This window comes from Phaethon aethereus (genome assembly GCF_964289735.1).
Source record: "Phaethon aethereus genome assembly, chromosome: 1".
Taxonomy (NCBI): Eukaryota; Metazoa; Chordata; class Aves; order Phaethontiformes; family Phaethontidae; genus Phaethon; species Phaethon aethereus.
The window spans coordinates 125613286-125633115 of NC_138575.1; positions in this window are offsets into that span (position 1 = coordinate 125613286).

A 19830-nucleotide genomic window follows, 5' to 3' on the forward strand; every position below is an offset into this window, starting at 1 on the left:
GAAAATTCAAGTGGCACATGAAAATAAAAAATGGGTGAGATTCAGCTGCCTAACCTCAGGCAACAAGAGATATATGAGATACTTTAGGATTCCCTTCAGCCACAGTTTTGCAAAGGCATGGTCTCTGTTAGGTCCTCTGTCATGCCTGCAGTTGTGTGCAGATGTCTTGGATGCTTTAGCACATCTGAAGGGCAACAGACACCCTACTCTGGCAGCAAAATAATGGCTTCTATATTTGTTGAATAAACCAGAATTTTTCTGACAGATGCATGGAATTTTCAAGATTCAAAGAAACACCTACATATTTTGAGGGACTGAAAAATAACATTCTCCTTTGTACACGTTTATGAAAGTCTCCTTAGAATCAGTGTCAAGGCAACACACACAGTGTGCCAGCCCAGCTATATTTGCTACCACTTTCTATATATGTGCCATTAGCTGGCAGGCATACACAGAACAGAGGTTTCCATAAGGTGTTCTTTTTAATGTAAAATTAGTGTGTTGAACTCATTTGTGCCTCTAGCTTGTAAGGTGTTAAATACAGAAATCTGGCTTTTCTCTGGCATGCTCAGTCTCTTGCATATATACATGCCTCGAAGTATTGCATATATGAAGATTAGAATGATAATTTTAAAGTGTTTTTCTGTTAAAAATGTGCTTGGTAGTGCTCATGACAGGATATTCACTATTTGCCTGAAAATCTCATAACTTAAATAAGCATTTACCATCAATCTATATCTATATCTATATCTAATCATAATCAATACCGATACTGTGGGATCTTGTAAAACATGACCCATATGGCAAGTTCTGCCACTTGTTAATTATGCCCTTGGAGGCAGAAGTCAATAACTCCCAAGGGTTAGATGGTTCCTACTTAGTCAGGTGTTTTCACGGAGTACCGCTGACATTCAATAAGGACTTCTGCAACCACAGAAAACTGTATACTATGACATACAAATTAAAAGGTTTAGGAAAGATAGTGAGTATTTAGAGAATTGTTTTGTTTTTTTTTTTTAAAAAAAAGAAGCTGACCATAGTGCCCTGCAGAGCAGGCCTTCAGGGAACTGACAAGACAATTTTTCTTTTTTGGAAAAAACATTTAAAAGAGGTTTGTGCCTCATCCAAAACCAACACAGCAGCCTGAATTAGCACATAAGTCACCGCAAGTACTTCTTTCCAAAAAAATGTCCAAAACTTTGGATTGGGTACTTCAGCATGGCTCCACAGAAGCTCTTCCACTATCTGGCAGATGAGAATCTGTCCCAATTAGTATGTCTGCTGATATTCAAAGCAGATAATCTTGTTCTTTTTTCTACATTTAATATGAAAACGTTTGTGGTGAGAGGAATTTATGAAACAGAAAAACTTTGAAGAAGAAAGGATAGAAGTAAATGTAAGCTCACTGCCTTTTTTTCTTCTGGACATAAACTTGTTTTTAATTTTGTTTTAAGCTGCTGTTTTAAGTGAGTGAGTCTTATGAAAAAACACATGTGGTTGAGTTTTTGTGCCACAGTTTCACCACCTATGTTAATTAGTTTAGAAAAGCACGAGGGGAAAGTTGGATGGCTTGCCTATACTGTATATCCACCCCAACATTCAGTTATTGGTGCTATTGTTCTTTCCTAATTTCACTGATTTATCCACTTACAGTAACTAAGCAAATTGTTCATCTATGCAGAATGAAGGAGCCCTGGAAACAAAGACCAGGACTGTTCTACTGGTGAGAGAGCAATGGAGGGTGCACAGGAGAGGCAAAGGGAGGGGGACCCTGCTCTGAAGGCAGTGTGGAATTCCCGGGGCACCCAAGCAGAGGCCACCCGCCCACATCCTGCTGGAGGGGCAGGTGCCGGTGTTTCACGTGCGATAAATGTAAACTCACACCAACCAACCTCTGTCTACAGGCAAAACTGACGCAACACGTCAGCCATGTGGGTACTCCTGTGCTAATTGCCTTGCTCGCATCTCATTCAAACAGCCTACATTCAGATGATGCTGTGTGTTATGCTACAGTAACTTAAGAAACATGTGCCACTGTGGCTGGAGATGGGAGATTTCTCACAGGAAAGACATGAGAACTGTATGGGCAGGTACTCCTGGTCTGTTGCAAGTGCAGAGTGAAATGGGTTAGTTTCTTCCATGGCTGAAACTCATCTTTCTTTGCAGTACAACAGACTGAGAGCTTGCACATGGTCAGTGACTCTGTCTCAGCTAAAAGATATTTCTCTACTAGGTGTGGTAGCATTTTAGCCACTCTAAAGTGGTTATAAGGATAAGTCTGGTCATGCCCTCATATGTCTTTCTTTGCCTTATCTGGTTAGACAGTGCTCCTTTCAGAACAGAGACGAGCAATGTGACATTTCAGGTACTACTGCAATCTTAATTGCAAGTCATTCTAGTAGCTGAAGTGACTAATATAATAAACACACACACACGTGTTGATACAGACAGCACACATTGCAAAAATTACTTTGCCAGTCATTTCTCTTAACTAACTAGAAAATACTATGATGTGTGTTCTGCTGCTGAAGTCTTAGTGGTGCCCCTGAATGGCATAGAGCTGGGCCCCAATCTTCCAAATAGCAGCAAGGTATGAATAAATGCCGTTTTGTTCAGCAGGAAAGAAGAAAATATCACCTCAGTAGGAACAGAGGAGTTTGGTTAGGTTTTGTTTCTCTCGCTGACAAACTGCAAAGAAATAGCTTTAGTTCATAATGAAAATTGCATGTAATTCAAAATGAACCATTCAAGTACTGAAAAGAGAAGTGAGGGGAAGGGGCTAGATCCAAAGGTGGAGTGTAGAGGTGAGAGGGCTGTCCCTCTCTAGCCTATTAGCCTGGCCATTAGGGCACAGCCATGTTCATTCCAGGGGAAAGAAGTAGGCTCAGCACATCGAAGATGCTACCATGACCCTGATACTGTGCAACATTAAACACTTAAAAAGGTTTGGGGTTTTGAATTCAGAGACCTCAGCCTACTTGGTTACCATGGCAAACAATCACCAGTAGAAGTCTTTTAACCTTTAATTAAAGATACACAAAAAGGAGGAAAAACAGTTTAAGCACTTGAAAAATAAAGTATTAAGTACGACTTTCCTTTTTAAAAGCATCCATTATTCCTCTTCCCTTAGCTGTCGACAGTTTTTATAGCAATGCTTCCCTTCCTTTATTTAAGTTCATAGCAATAGTAGCTGTTCTTGGGGAAAGAGAGACACTCATCGAGATAGACTGGATCTGTTGTTACTACTCATTTTTGGACTCCGCTCTGCTCACTTGAAGACACACCTATACACAAGGGGAGAGAAAAGGACAGCCAAGACAAAAAATATGACTTCCTTTTCTGGTGTTGACTTTTACTTGCAGCTTCACTGGTAGAAAAAGACAAGCACAACACATGGCCTTAGCCCCTCTGAGATCTAGGAAATTTGTACCAGTGTCTGCCTCTTTCAGGCATTGCTTTTAGGTGTCTCCCTGATTGCAGTTCACAGCTGTGTTGTACAACCTGTACCCCTCCTGTCTAGACCAGTCTGATCAAATGGAAGGTGAAGGAGAGAGAACAAGGAGAGAAGCATGTGAGAAAATGACAAAGCAACAAAGAGAGGGATGACATCAGGACCTCAAATCTCATCTTCTAAGGGGGATTCTAGGATTGAGTTGAAGTTGGTGGAGCTAGCAATGACATCTGTGTGTCTCCTGGACAGAAACTGGCCAGAGGGTCTGACCAGCTCAGGTAAGTAAGTGCCAACAGCATCACTGAAGTCTCAAAGCTGGCGATGACAACTGTCAGGGTTTCTGCTTTCTGTCCACCTACCCTATCATCGGTATCAAAATGGATGTCCCCAGAGGATGATGAACATGCCAACAGCCACCAGTTAGGTATAGCTCCTGGCGCACCACTTTCGGTCCATTTGTTTTGGCATTCATCTTGTATATCAGCCCTGACCTCAGTACAGCCTTTGGGTGACGGCAGGAAGACTTTCTGTTTGAACTGATTTGGTCTTCCTATCTTTAACTTGTGCTGACTGTACAAGTAATATTCTTTAGCAGACTGAGCTGTATTTTTTTACCTCGTGAGCTTTACTATATGGATCTGCCCGATCTAGTGCTTATGCAGGACGAGCAATGCCCTCTCCTGCTGCTGTGCCTGCCCTTCTGATTTCCCAGGAGAGTGTCACAGCCATGAGAGCAGGGGGATCCTGGTGGACGCACTCTGTCAACAGCGCTTTTGTGTTCCTTAATAGTCCAATATTCATTAGCACAGATTGGGGAAACCAGGTGAACCATTTCCCTGTAAGGGTCTCAGCTGAGAGTCTAAGAAAGACCTTCTGTGCAGACCAGGACACATCAATGGCGGGGAGTAAGAACAACCCACCTTAGTATGCAGCACAGCACAACCTTACGGTATTCTCCTGGGAGATAAGTGATGCTGGTTCAAGTTCCCCCAGGCAGAGGAGGAAATTAAACCCAGGACTCCCACATCCTTTATGAGTGAATAAAAAGTGGCTGTCTTCCTCTCAGCTTTGTGAATATAATCCTGACATTTTTTCCAGGAAAGCAATTTGGTAAGTCCACACTGAATTCAACAATCGTTTCAGGACAATGGAAAAAGCATTCTTCAATGAGAAGAATACCGACTGAAAAAAATTCTCCTGGACGTAGTGACAATAAAACAACCAGACCGACCCCACCTCTCTGCCACTTTATATCCAATAGCTGTGGGCCAGGGAGGCTCTAATGCTCACAGGCAACAGAGGAACTTATCTGGCAATGTGAAATCTTGGTAGGAAAAAACATTTTGAGGGAGTAATGAAATCCTCTGGGAATGGCAGATCAAACCTGGACACTGGTGGGACTGCTTTAAGTCCTGACACAACTGCAGTGGTGTACTGGAAAACCTGTGGGGAACAGAGCACTCTATTTGCTGAGATGTGACCAATGTCCTGGTTACAATTAGGTACTAACGGCCTGAAAAGGTTCAAACTCCGTGTTTGTAAGAGTTCAAAGAGGGAGCTGTATGAGGCCGCGATGGCAACTGTAAGACTGAAAAAGGAAACAGAGGAAAAAGGGTTCTTTACTTCTCCGACCTTCCATACTAAACTCAGAACTGTGTCTACTGGTGGCTGTGTCCAACACGGACTGTAAGAACTGACGGAAGTCAAAACCTGAGTAGTGAGATGCTCTGCTACCACAGAAAACCCACCTGTAGAAACAAAAATAAATGTCGAACAACTGTGGGTGGTTTCCCTGGCAGCCTGTCTTTCCAGTCTTTGAGAGAGGGAAGAGTAGGTCCCTGGGTGTGTTTGCGTGTACATGTGTGCGTGTGTGTGCCTGTACGTGGAGCTGAGGATAGGCCTGGGAATAATTAAACAAGGAACCCTTGAAGGAGCAGACAGTGTCCTGAGTCCTCTCATGAGCAAGCAAGCCCGTGATGGCCAGCAGTGTCAGCTGGTGGCTGTTGCTCCACCCTGCACTTCCTGTCTTCTTCTGAAGGAATGCAACTGTGGATGCGCTCCTCCTTCCTGCTCAGAGCTCAGGGCCACGGAGGATAGACTGGTAACCTTGGCAAGAGGGAAAACTGAGGTTGTGAGTTGGTGTTCGTTGTCTCCTTTACAGAGGTGGGATGAAGCAGCAGAGACGTTACTCAAGTCCTGCAGCATCAGGTCATGCAGCTGGCCAGTTTTCTGTGATGTTAAATGAGGATGGAAGCCCCATATGTCCTCTTCAAGCAGTTCCAAAGGCTGTGAGGCACAGTTAGAGCAAGTCCACCCTCAGTAGAGGTCATGTTTTATTAGCGGTGGCATTATAGCAATGTGAGTGTGTTTGATTGCCCCCCTGTCTGGACAGGGCCTGAGTATTCCTTCTGGAGTAAGGAATAACACCAAAGTAAGTAACACCACCAAATCACTGTATGGGCTGTCTGGAGATGTACAGAGCCGTGGCATCAGCAGTGTCACTGAGGTGTGATACACAGAAGAGAAGGGCACAGGTGCCAGCCTGTGGAGATGGGACAGCATGGGAGACCATGGGGGAGAATAAGCATCGATGGTTGTCTAGAAATGGGTTACGTCTCAGAAAAAATGTTTGCTTTTCAGCCAGATGAGTTCCTTGTTCTAGATTCCTGCTAGGCCACCCAGATGCTACCACCAGCATGAAGAAGCAAAGAAAATGTGTGGCTGGAAGAGGAGGGGAGGATGAGACAGTCTCTGTTGGTCTTAGCCTACATAACAAGCTCATCTAGTATGACTGTGAGAACATAAGATCCTCTGATCTGTTACCTAGAACTTGTTCTAAATGCCACACTCATAGCTCCTTTATTTCAGGGAAGGGAGAACATCATCAGGTGAGATGCAGAGTGAATTAGACTGCAGATGGCCAGGCCACTGTGCAAGAGCACACATCTGCCTGTGGGAAAGCAAGGTGCTCCTTAGCAAAGGGTAATGGATGTAAAGGCTAGCATGGAACTGCATGTTTGTTCTGACAGGTACCTTCCCCACGCCCCTCCAGCCAGCATGAGCTCATATATACACTGGTATGCACATGCATGCTCATGTACAGTCAGATGTAATAAGAAATGAACAGGGACAGAAAAAAGAGGCTGGTCTGGCCCCAGTGGCCGTAAAATAGAATTGCTGTCGTACTGGCTAACACAGGCAGTGGCAGCAAGGCTTTTCTTTATCATGCCTGCTCTTAGTGCTGTGCATTGGGTGCACTAAACGTTCTGGGTAGAGAAGGAGCAGAGATTTCCTGGAGCTGGGTTCTTGATCAACTTGGCATCAAATCTGTGCAGGTATGGCAGCAGTTAATGATACCTGGTGTGCCCAGAGCCCCTGACCTTCTCTGTGGACGGTGCTGTCCCTAACTGCTTCTCCTGCTGCCAGGCTGGGACACAGGACAGCAAACAAAGACCTCTGTGGTCAGACTGTACATCGACACCTTAAACTGCTTTGTGTCCAAACGAAGGTCAGTAAGGACAGCAAGACTGCTCGCTCATGCCCTCAGATAGCAAACTACAGCTCTATGAGAGGCAATGCACAGGGATACAACAAAGTCTACAAACTCAGCCCTGGAGCCTGTACCATAATCTGTTTGATCAGCAAGACTGGGGTTACTGTAGGGTCAGGGTTGACATAAAACCAACCAATCAAGCAAGACCAACTACGTATTTAAATTAACCTTTTTTCTTCGGGATTTTTTTCTTTTCTGCATGGAGCTCTGTGTGGCTCTGTCTGCCTCTGCACATCGTTGCTGTGAGAGATGCAGGCATTGTTATTCAGGTACTTAGGCCCATAATACTGTAGACAACCAAAGAGAAAGATTGCCAGAAGTTTTGTTTTAAAATAATCTTTTGAACTCAAGGAACTTTCCAATAATCACTATGTACTTTCATTAAAAAAATAACAAAACCCAAAGAAACCAACCCCCAAATATGTTTAAATCTCACATGTAATTTAAAAAATGCACAAATACTCTTTCATTTATTTTTTGCAGAGGGGGAACAGAATCAATTTGCCATGGTTATGCCTCCTGCCAATTGTTTAGAATCTCCAGGATTTAATCTTTCATCCATGTGTGTATCCACTACTTACCTTTGAATGAGATAATGCATAATGCATTGGGTTTTATGGAAATGAACCAAGAAAACCTGCTTTTTTTTTTTTTAAAAGGAGAAAGTTGTATTCTCCCTTTATGGCCTAGAAAAATTAGTGCCAATGTTACAACAACACTGAAGGCACAGGACTGTACAGGTTAACTTAGTATGACCTCAGAAGATGTCACATGTGAGGGGAAGCACGCCCAGTGCACTGGTCCTGCATCTTTCCTCTACTTGAGGCTTAGTACTGGTGAAGTAGCATCACTTCTGTAACGTAAGCAGATGTGGGATGTTCACCGTCTTCTACCTCAGGATGGGACTAGGTCTTTGTTAGTGTTTAAGAACCTCAGGGAAGCTTAGGAATTGTGCAGTAACATGATCAAAATGAGTAAGGGAGGTACGGAAGACTGTAAACACACCTGCTACCAGCAATAGGACAGAGAGCGTCGTGGGTAACAGGAGATCATAAAATGGAGGGTCATTTGAACAGTAAGTACCTACAGATCACTCTACAGGTGTCCTCTGGACACAATTATCCTTGGTTTGAATGCTGCTTTCCGCTGTACCTACAGCTGAGAATTAAGCAACCAAAATGGATTCTGGCTTTTTTTTTTTCTTTGCGAAGAAGAGGTAGCAGTAGCTTTGATGTAAATCGGGTGCGATGCTATCTCATGCTCTAAGTGTCAGGTCTGTCTGCAACCGTCAGCAGAGAGAAAGCAACACTTTGACATGCCTCTCCTCTCCCTCTGCTTCACACGCATACTCGTATGTCTGTGGAGCCTCAAAGAGCCAGAATCGTCAGAGGTCTTTTAAGAGGTTTCCTGTCTAAGGAGCAGTGGGTGTGAGCAGTAGATGGCCTGTTACGGGGAATTTTGTCTCAGCTTTCTTCTCATGCTAAGATTTGGCTTTTTTTTCTGTTGTCGGATATTTTTTTTCTAAAAGCTTTTACTGGATAGAGCAGGGATTAGACTTTTCCTGAAGTACATGTACAGGGGAATGGCTCACTTATGGCCTATCTGTTGATATCTGTTTAACTGTGACAGAAGCATAAAGGAAAAGCAAAGAGGCCATGTGCATGGAATTCAGTGCACAGACTAGATCAAACTCCAACACACTGCACTGTACCAGGAGATGGAAAAACTGGCTCTCATCCTCTTACTCAGTGGTCAAACCACTGTCCTTCCTTTACAGAGAGGGAGGCCAGGTGGCCAGAGGTAGCACCAAGAAATGTAGTATTCAGCTTTTAACAACATCATTTCCCCGTGGCCCTAGTTGAAGAAGGGAGCTGTGGTGTAAGGAGCACCACAAACACATAAGGAGGGCTCCCTTAAAGTTGTCCCTGTGGGATCAAGACCATGTTGTGCTACCTTTTGCTAGAAAAGCTATTCCTTTCTTTTTGAAAACAGTAAATCTGTGTGTCTTTCTTGTCCTCGTACAAACTAGTAAGAACTGTTACAGCCACTGGGGGAACACAGTTGGAGAACCAGTGTAAGAGTGAAGAGATTCAGGACAACTGACTGAGTTAATTTCATTATGCCATGGGGCTGATGTTCCTGATGAAGATGTGTCTTCCACTGAGAAATCATTCAGCAGTACATGAATGTGCTCTTTGATGCTACCTCATCATTCCAAATCAGGAAGTTGTCTTTCAAAACAGCTTTTATGTAGACAAAGGCCAAAGGAGGTGTGAATTTCATCCAAGACAAGAAAGTAACTCTGACCTTCCCCTCATTGCAGAATTGTAACAGGCAGCTCATAAATGGTCCTTGTTTCACCCATCTGACTCGGGAAGAGATTGGAATGCTGAGCCTGAGCTGTGTTGCACACAGAGGAACTCCCGCTCAGCCCTCCTGATTCCACAGGGGATCTACTCAGGCCCCAAAAGTTTGGTTGATTTGGGCTTGAGAAAGCTGAGCATGGTCGCCTCACATAAAGCTGTGTAATTTCTACAGGGAGAGCAATCAGTGGGGGACTGCTAAAGGAAAACATTGAGCTTTAGTTCCGGCAGGAGATGAGACTGAGCTCCTAGCAAGGTCTCCCTCCAGCAGGCAATTTAAAAAATGACCTTGGAGAAGAATACAGCAAATTAATTTGTCTCTGATTAAAGGTTTTGGAGAGTCTCTTGCAATTTTCTGCATGTTGGCTAGACAGCCTTGCCCTGGCAAGCACCCTTGTCTGTGCCAGGGATGCAGATAGCTGCTGACTTTTCCATTGGACTTGAGAGGGGCTTTTAAAAAAGCCTGTGCTTCTTGAAAGACAGAATAAATTGTGAGACGATCTGGCAAGGCATCCCTATTATGCTTGTAACTGGCAGTTGTAGACAGAATGAAAGGAGAGGGGTTGGTGGATGGTCAGATTAGGATATGTGTCTTCACTGGGAGGAAGTTTGTGATGGGTGGAAGAAAGTTTGGGGAGAGGCCTTCAGCATCCTGGGGAGCAGATTAGCAGCTGGAGTACTTTCATGCCCAACACAGGTCTAGAGAAAGGGGGTAGAGTGAGTGCCAAAAGGACGAAGGTCAGCCAGTTACAAACATGTGTCAAGGTGACTTAGTCCCCTTGTCAAGGCAACCAAGTAACTTGGTCCAGGCCGCCTTCTGCCAGGCTCCCTCTTCAACATCACATTTGAGAGCACTCTGTTTAATACCAGGTGTTTTCCATTCTTTGCATGAAAATATGTTAATCAGCCCTCTAAGAGAGGTCTTGGCAGTATCTTCTCCCAAGAAGAACAAAAACGCCCACAAGTAACTTTCCAGAACAGAGGAGAAACTGAGTTGCAATGTTCAGAGTTCACAGATCCCCACAAACCAAGGAGATGCTGTCTTAGCTGGAAGAGGCTGCTTGAGGGCAACCTGAGGAATGAGCACCATCCCCTTTAGTACTTGCTACTATCCTCTTTTTCCCTTCCTATATGTCTTTGTTACCTTCCTGCTAGCCAAGCACCTACCCTGCAAACAGACAACAGCCTCTCAGTGCAGCTTTCCCGTGCACTTGCTCACTCTTTTTGTGCTGGTAGGGAGTGGGAGGCTGACAGGAACCCAGGGATCTGAGCCTGGAGCAAGTAGGAAATAAGACTGTTCCTGTAGTCCTGAAAAAAGAAGATGCCAGGGTGGAACCCCTACATCCCTTTGTCACTGTGCACTAGCAAATGACTGCAGTGTCTGGTCTCAATCAAGAGTGATTAATGAACTACCCATGTTTGTCCCTAGAAGATGCTTGTGGTGTGTTGGCTAAGGTTTGGAGTGAAATAAAATACACCATTGAATGGACAGACACACTTGCAGTGAAGATTAGTCACACTGCATAATTTTTTTTTGGAGGGGGGAAAGTATTTAACCCTCACTGAGTGAAGGAGTTGCTGATTTAGTCAAGTCGAGAACAGGATGCGACACATCGGTCTAGTGCATTGACATTTGCATCTTTGAGTGAGAGTGCTTCTTTTCACTGGCAGAGCAGCAAGACTGCCTTTTGAAACATTTGAATGCAATTAAGCTTTTGGAGGAAAAAAAGTGAATATATTTTAATGCGAAGCTTTGAATCTCTCTGGACCTACCAGAATGGCTACAGACAGACTTCAGCATTTCTATGCATGTGTCTTTTTAAACTGTGTGGTCTGTTTTGGGAGTTGTAAATAAATACTTGCATTTGGATTTTACTTTCACTTGACATAAGAGTCATTTCAAGGTTACTGGCTAACAGCAAAACATCACTGATCTCAAATTAAAAGAATGTATCCTTCTAAAGCTGGGCAGCTCAGGTTGAGAGCAAGTATCAGAAAGGTATGAGAGGAAGATGTCTTTTCCACCAACTAGCTCTGACTAGGAGACCTCTCTGGCATACAGCAAAGGAAGAAAAGGCATGCTTGAATGCTTAAGTCCCAAATGAATTTTGCATAAAGAAAAAAAAAAGCCAACTTTTGCCCCATAAGTACACCCCTTCTCTCCCCCCTTTGAAGCCCCTTGGGACTCCAGTACTAATTGCTGGTGGCTAGTACCTTGCTCAGGGGTTGCACTGTGTCAGGCAAAAGAGAGAGAAAACTGTCAGGGTTGTGTGGAAGAATCCCTGGGCACGTCCAGTCTCCAGACACAAGTTCAACCTATATATCTTCCTGGATTTAAAAGCACTATGGAAAAGTCCAACACAGGCACAGTCTAAATGTGCTAAAAGCTAAATGGGACATGAAGGAGGACTTAATTCTTTAGAAATATAAAGGCAAATACGTACCATTCCTCCAAGGAAAATAAACCAAATGTTATCTCCTTCCATAAGGGATGGAATCAAAAGCAATCAAAAAGTCACCCATACAACACATGACAGCAGCACAGTTGGATCCCGGCTCAGTCATTTACCTCTTCGTGCTGCCATGTGGAGAGAGCAGTGCTCAGCCTGGTGACTCCAGGCCCTCGTCCACAGTATGTTAGACTATTGTCATAGAGTCCTCATGAATTTTGCATGGTGACAAACTCTGAACTTTACACTACATGTGTGCCTTTGTATAGGAGACAGAAAGTAAAATTAAACAGGGTATGTAATTAGGTATTTCATGCCACATTATATTCTACTAAAGTTTAAAAGGCATATCCAGCATTTGCTAATGACCCAAACTAAGGTCCATATGCTTCCACATGTCTGTCTCTCAACTTCCATATGATACAGAAGCCTACAGATATACATTATGCATTTCAGTTTGGGCAGGATTTGCACTCTACCTGGACATGTTTCTTCTTGTGCCCCTGTTCTTGAGAGTTACTCCTGGAAACCAGTGCCACATCTCTTAAAAGCAGTGGTATTGAGGCATCTGTGGGCAGATGTGCAAAAATGTCTCACAAAAGGGTGGCCAGTCAGTCATTGCTAATGTAGGTACACCAAAGTTTATTTGGACCATGACTACTCTGCAGAACTTTATAAAAATTGCTTTTATTCTATTCCCTGCCTACCAAGCAGCATTTTTCTTAGCAAAAGCAGGAAGCCTAAGGTGGAGAAGCAGCAGGTACAGGGGCTTTTCTAAATGTTGGGACCCCCTGCCCTGTCTGTCCTCTCATCTGGTTGGCAAAAAGCTTAAAACAATGCCAGGTGCTGACAGCCATGGGTGACTGAAGTCACCCAACCCCATGTGGCCTTGGATGATAAATGGTCCTGGGCACAGCCAGTTCGCACCCAGAGAGCGGCTGAGGATCTTGGGGGTTTGGGGCTCTTGCAGCAGGGCTTGCAGCAGGGCTCGCAGCATTGCTGGGGCTGCGACTGTGCTAGCCGTGGTCAGGAACATCGCCTGCAAAGTGTCCTGAGTGCAGACAGAGCCGTTGGAGAAAATATGACTGGGACTCTCTTTCAGCAGCTGCCTGGAATGGAGTGGGATATGTTTTTATCTGAAAGCCTTTGCCAGCCAAATTGGCTTTCCACACCCATTGCAACGGCCAGCCTCTTCTTGCGGACAGGCTTCTGGTACGACTGAGCAAGCTGTTTTCAGGACCAAAGTTCTCCACTATTGGCTTTTCACTCAAAACTCGTGGTGCAAATCTCAGGCCTGGCTTGAGCTGGAAAGAGGAAAAATGTCTTATTGTCCCTCTAATGATCTGGAGCTAAACACAATCTCTTTGACAAAGGTGATAACGCAAATGAGGTTTAGTTTCTCTTTAACATGGTTTGTAAAACTGCCTTATGCAAACCAGTTTTAAATAGTTGAGTCCTACCTCTGGTAGCCAAGCGAAACTGTTATTGCCTCTCAGGCAAGAAAAGTGTTTATAGGCAAAATTTTTTGAAAAGTATTAACATGAAAAGTATTAACAGTAAGTTTGCAGATGACACCAAGTTGGGTGGGAGTGTTGATCTGCTTGAGGGAAGGAAAGCTCTACAGAGGGATCTAGACAGGCTGGATCAATGGGCCAAGGCCAACTGTATGAGGTTCAACAAGGCCAAATGCTGGGTCCTGCACTGGGGTTCCAACTACCCCATGCAATGCTACCAGCTTGGGGAAGAGTGGCTGGAAAGCTGCCCAGTGGAAACGGACCTGGGGGTGTTGGTCAACAGCCAGCAGTGTGCCCAGGTGGCCAAGAAGGCCAACAGCATCCTGGTCTGTATCAGAAATAGCATGGCCAACAGGATCAGGGAAGCAATCGTGCCCCTGTACGTGGCACTGGTGAGGCTGCACCTCAAATACTATGTTCAGTTTTGGGCCCCTCACTACAACATAGACATTGAGCACATCCAAAGAAGGGCAATGAAGATGGTGAGGGGTCTAGAGCACAAGTCTTGTGGGGAGTGGGATTGTTTAGCCTGGAGAAAAGGAGGCTGAGGGGAGACCTTATAGCTCTCTACAACTACCTGAAAGGGGGTTGTAGCAAGGTGGATGCCGGTTGCTTCTCCCAAGTAACAAGCGATAGGACGAGAGGAAATGGCCTCAAATTGCACCAGGGGAGGTTTACGTTGGGTATTTGGAAAAATTTCTTCACTGAAAAGGTTGTCAGTCATTGGAACAGGCTGCCCAGGGAAGCGGTTGAGTCACCATCCCTGGTGGTATTTAAAAGACCTATAGGTGTGTCACTTAGGAACATGGTTTAGTGGTGGACTTGGCACTGCCAGGTTAACAGTTGGACTTGATGATCTTAAAGGTCTTTTCCAACCTAAATGATTCTATGATTTCCTAGGCCAATATAGACAGTGTCCCCAGGGTTGAAATCAGTCCTGTATTTTTAAAAAAATAGCAGAAATAGGATGGATGTTCCAGCTGACTAAAGTTTTCAGAAGATTTGAATTAGCTGGGAATGAACAATAGAGAAATGCAAAGCATCGTGCTGGGCTGGCTCAGTTTGAGGTAGCGATGCAGCTGTGTCAGTGCAGTGCCCCGTCTCTGCTAGCAACTCCCGCCTTTGAGGACACCATAGCAGCACTTGTAGCCTGGGTACTGGGCCACCCAACCACCACAGTCCTGAGCTGACCTCAAAGCTGGCTTGAGGTCCTTCACCCCTCACTCTGTGGTCCCAGGACTTGGAGCAGCAGAAGGTGGGTGGCAGGTGGTAGCTGGTAGGTGCCAATGCTGTGTTGCCAATTTTCACATGCGCTGCAAAATGGTGTATGAGAGGAATCATACTCCAGTGCTACCTGGCTTGATAGCATCTTTTACTTAAGTGACATTCCCCCCACCATACTGTCTCTCCCATCCTTTTTAAGGGAAAACAGAAGAAAAGAAAGGAAGCTTGCATTCTGATGCTGGGTCAGTGGATATGGGATAATTCAAATTCAGCCCCTTCCTCCAAGCTATGTGGTACCCAAGGGACAGTATCTTACTCTGCTCCTTCCTATCACTCTGTGCACTTGTAGGGGCTTATGGTATTACTGCAAAACACTCTAGACATGCACAGCATGAAGAAACAAGTTGAAAGGTACGTTTGGATGCTCCGGACTCAAATCAGATAAACTCACAGGATTCACGTGGCCTCTGACACCAGGTGATTGCAAATGGTAATAAATACAATCCAAATTTAGGTTGGCACATGCTTTCCTAGCAAGGGGGAAAAAATAACTGCATTTTAACAGACTAAGTGGTTAGAGAACTTTGTTAATTCAGACGTAAACCTGTTAGCATAAAATATTGCCGGAGGTCTGAAATGGCCTCAGACAGTTTACATTTTTCATCAGGACTGCTGTTAGAGACAACTAACCCTTTCTCTCCCTAAGAATAATGTTGCTTTTCCACAAGGCAACCCAAAAGCCAATCTCTTTGTACACAAGAGAAATGCCTCTAATCTAGACTTTATTAGACTGATCATTATATAATGGCTTTAGAAACTCTGGACAAAATAGAGCAGTGGGTTTAGCTGACGGTAATGTCAGATTGCTGTCAATAATCCCCAGCAGATGCAAACGTGTGACCCTTTTTCCCCTTAATTGTTGAATATTTATTTTTATCTTATAATGTTAATAAGGTTTATTGTGCTGCAGAGAGAGCTGATATCACATGACCTTCATCTTCCTGACTCACAACAAAACCAGAAACATTACACTGCCTGTCACGTCCTGTTGTTTAATGATAATGTGTAGGTTAGTTGCTTTTCTTCCTCACACAATATTATTTATTCCTTTCGGACTGCCTTCCCTTATTTGGAGTTGCCATCATGCTGAGCAAAAAAGCGTGACTGAAATAGGAGGTTCTGGAGCACCTTTTCAGTACGAGCAGTGGCGAAAAAAAAGTTAATAAATATAACTAGTTTTTAGACAGCACTTGATAGGCTTATGAATGGCATTATAAGATGTGATTGCCTGCAAAAGCAGGGGACTGGATTTGATGAAATAGGCAGGACCTAGCAATTCAGTCTTCCTCAATAAGACCTAGATAAAAGCCTGAGTAACCCCAGTCTCAATAAACAAAAACAGACTCTGTGAAGGACATGAGAGGAAAAAACCAGACAATTTTCATTTTCTTTGGAAGAAAATTAGCTCCACTCATGTATATTTGAGATGGCAGGAACCCAAAGTAAAGGTTTGCATCTGGTCCTCTATTTGTGCTGTGCTGAGCCAGGATCCCCAACCCAGATAACTCATTTTGGATCAGCCATGTTGGTGTTGCATAGGACGCATGAGCCAAATTGGTACAGACAGAAGAATGCAATAGCTTGGACAGCTAGACTGTAGCTTAGGCTTCACCTTTTCATAGCGCCGCAAGGAAAGGCGGCTCATGCGTGGCTGGATTGACCGGATCTTGAATTCACGCACCAGGAATGAATGGCTGCAGTTCCCAAAGCACTGAACAACACTGCCGCGTCTGGCAACAGCTTCCCACTCCCTCCACAGCAAAGGGAAAACCAAGGTGTGCTCAGGTCCCACATCTCCTGCCAGTCGCTGGGGCAGAGCAAACCAGTGCATCACACCACTCAGTTCTTGGCACCGTGTCTAAACTAAGCAGGGATGTGGAAGCCCTCGTCAATATGCTTCAGAAAAGCAAGCCCAGGGTGGAGGATGCACAATTAAGAGGCACAGAATAGCTGGGACGCTCAGCCCCTTGGGCAGCTGGCACCAGCCTCTGAAAGCAGCCTGGCTGTGAGTGGTCTCGCTGGAAGGAAGGGGGCTAATCGTGGAGGAGCTCCCCCACCTTCTATGGGCAGGCAGGTCCTGGCTCTGGCTTTGCATCAAGACCTTGACAAGGGGCACAGTGGGAAGCCCGGAAGATTTAGCATATTGTCTGTGCCAGAAATCTCCAGCTGCACAGTTCTGAACACAAACTTTGTATATCCTCGAAACAGTGAAGATAAGTAATTTTTGGGTTTGTTACACGTTTTAAATGGAGTGGGAGCCCTCAGCCATTCCAACACATTCCCTTTGCAGGTTCATTAATGAGACCTATGGGAATTAGATTGGGTTCTTTTTCACTCTGTTATTTGGACTGTGAGAAGAAAAATTGCAGAAAGGAGAAGCTATTTTCAAGCCAGGACTTTTTTTTTCTATTTCAAAACTGAAATGTTTACCAGGCTTCTGCCGTTAAGTCCAGATATTTGGGGTATTTATTAGAGTTGTGCAGAGACTAGTCTAGATTTTTGTGTGTGGTTAATTTTACTTAGATTTCTGTCACCAATTATTTACATTGCTTTTTTAAACATTATTTTATGGTATGAAAATAATATTTCATGGTATAAAAATAATGTTTCAGTTCATGTGGTGCTGAAACAATATAGTACTTTTATTTTGTTCAGAGTGCTTTGTGAGCGTTAGAGAAACGACTGCTAGGGTGCACTTGTGAATTAGGCAGTACATCCCAATCACAGTGACATGAAAGCCAGGTCTCCCTCCCAAATGGTTTTGCACCAGTATAACTATTTTGATGAGGGGGGATCATTTTTACTAGGATAATAAAAGCTCCACAACCCCCAAGCCTGGTTGCAGTTATACCAAAAATGAAAGTAGTATGTCCGGGTCTGGCTGACCCCCAAATACTGGTATCAGCACTCCTCCACTGACTCTAAGCTGGCATAGGCCAGGTCTTGGTTTTCAGCCTGTTGCATCAACACTGATGTAGCTAATGTGTGACAGATGTCGTGGTGAAATCATAGACCCATTGAAGTCACTGGCAAAACTCCCATTCATTTAAATAGTTCCAAGTCTTTGCTCAGCACAATTTAGGCCCCATGTGCAATACCCAAAACACAGGTTACCCCCAGCTACAACATGGCTGTTTCCCCAACTGAGGAACAGGATGATCAGAAAGCACCAGCGAGCACAGCATCTGGATGTGTTCCTGTAGCTGGCGTTCTCGGGCAGTTGCGCATGGTGGCCAAATCCTGTGGTAGCAATTGCCACAGAAACAGTTCTGCCCCACCACTTCTCTTCTGCCATCCTGCAACATCTGCGTGAGACCTACAGAAGTCACTGCAGTGGGCAAGCAAGCAAAGCTTTAGCTAGTTTTGAAGCAATTTACTATTGAAAGAGAAAGAAGAAGAGCTGGTACTGCACTGATTTTCAGCTTCCTGCTGGCTGCCTACCAGATGCTTGGGGACTGAAGACCTGGAAACCTTGACCCCACTGTGTGCTCTTTCACCTGTGGTGCGGGCTGGGGATTCAACGCACAGCCTCTGGGAATCACGGGGAAATCACACTGCCAGGAAACGGGCAGAGATGCCCATGGACTGCCTGCACTGCCTGATTTTTCTGTGCCTTGGAGCTGTGCATGCCTCTGTGTTGTGTGCGTGGTTATGCAAACAAAAATGTCCTGCGGTGCGGAGCCACAGTCCCAGCTCTGTGCTGTGTGCGGGCACAAGAAAAGCTGCTCCATGTCTCCCTTCCTTAGGGAAAAACAATGGTCTCTATTTTTTTTGGTGGCCCTCCTTCAAGCAGTTTGTGTGCCATAAGCAGCATGCTTACTGCTCTCTGGGAATCCACAGGTGATGTTGATTCCTCAGCAAGCCCTGTTTAAGAAGAAATAGCATCCATCTCTGTATGTGCTCATCTGCCGAAAAACAGCACCATGTGCTCTGGGCTAGGCTTTGCGATGCAGTGGTGCTTTTGGTAACCAGTTCATTTAAACCTAGGCAGTGTATCTCTGCCATACACTGTGCTGAGGTGAAGCCACTGCACCCCTAAGGATAACTTCCTTTATCATTAAAATAAACTAGCCAGCATTATGGACTGCAACGGCAAAGATTAGGCCTCTGTTTTCAGCAGGGGCAAAAGCTGAGTGCTAGACCTTCCCATCCTCATGCCAGTTCCTATCCCCTGCCTCAGTCCTTCCAAAATGCTGTAATGGGACAGTTCAGCAGAGGGAAGGGAAGGCTGCACGTGCAGCCCCACCATGTACAAGGAAAACTCCTTAACAGTGGGAACACTGGCTAAAGAGTGAAACAGATAGATCACCAAGGCAGTGTAGTCTGGACCACTTAATGAGATGGGTACAAACCCCAAAATGTGTCTTTCTGAGTAGTCAAACACTAGAACTTACATCCAGAAACGGAGTATAGGCCACAGTCCTAGAACTGCAGGGAACTCCAGATCTAGAGAGGATTGACCCTGAAAAAGATGAGTATGTCTAACAGTTCAAGAAGGTAGTGGATGAGGTGAAGATGAACCCAAGAAAGGCCACAGAACAAAATGACTAAGTATTGAAAAATGTAGCTTGTAGTGACAGACTGGAGAAGACACTCCATCTGTTTAGCTTAACGAAGACAAAGTTGAGAGGATGACTTGATCACAGCCTCTAAGTACTGACATGGGGAACAGAAATGTGATAATATAAGGCTTTTCAATCTAGCTGATGCAACTATAATATGATCCAACTGGAAGTTGGAAGCCAGACAAATTTTGACTACAAATAAGGTGCAGATGTTTAACAGTAAGGATAATTAACCAGTGGAACTAATTACCAAGGACTGTGGGGACTATCACCAACAACTTTAAATCAGGATTAGGTTTTCCACTCCCCCCCCCAGATTTGCTCTAGTTCATTCAAGAATGAATTCAGAGATGTCCTTTATTGCATGTGTTATTCAGGAGCTCGGGCTAGGTAATCAAGCCGTCTTGCTCTGCCTTTGCAGTCCACACCCCTGCGATTCTCTGGCCCTCGTTGTACCTAGACACCACTCAGAAAACCTGCAGCGCCTGCCCAATGTGGCTCACGTGCCTCATTTCATACCCCAGGCTGTTAAGTAAGGGGACAAATGCGTTAGACCGGGAGGAGAAGGGTGTGGGCGATGGGATCATAGATCCCCTTTGCGAAAGCCTGTGCATTATCTCAGTAATTCAGTTAATTCTTTAATATATAAA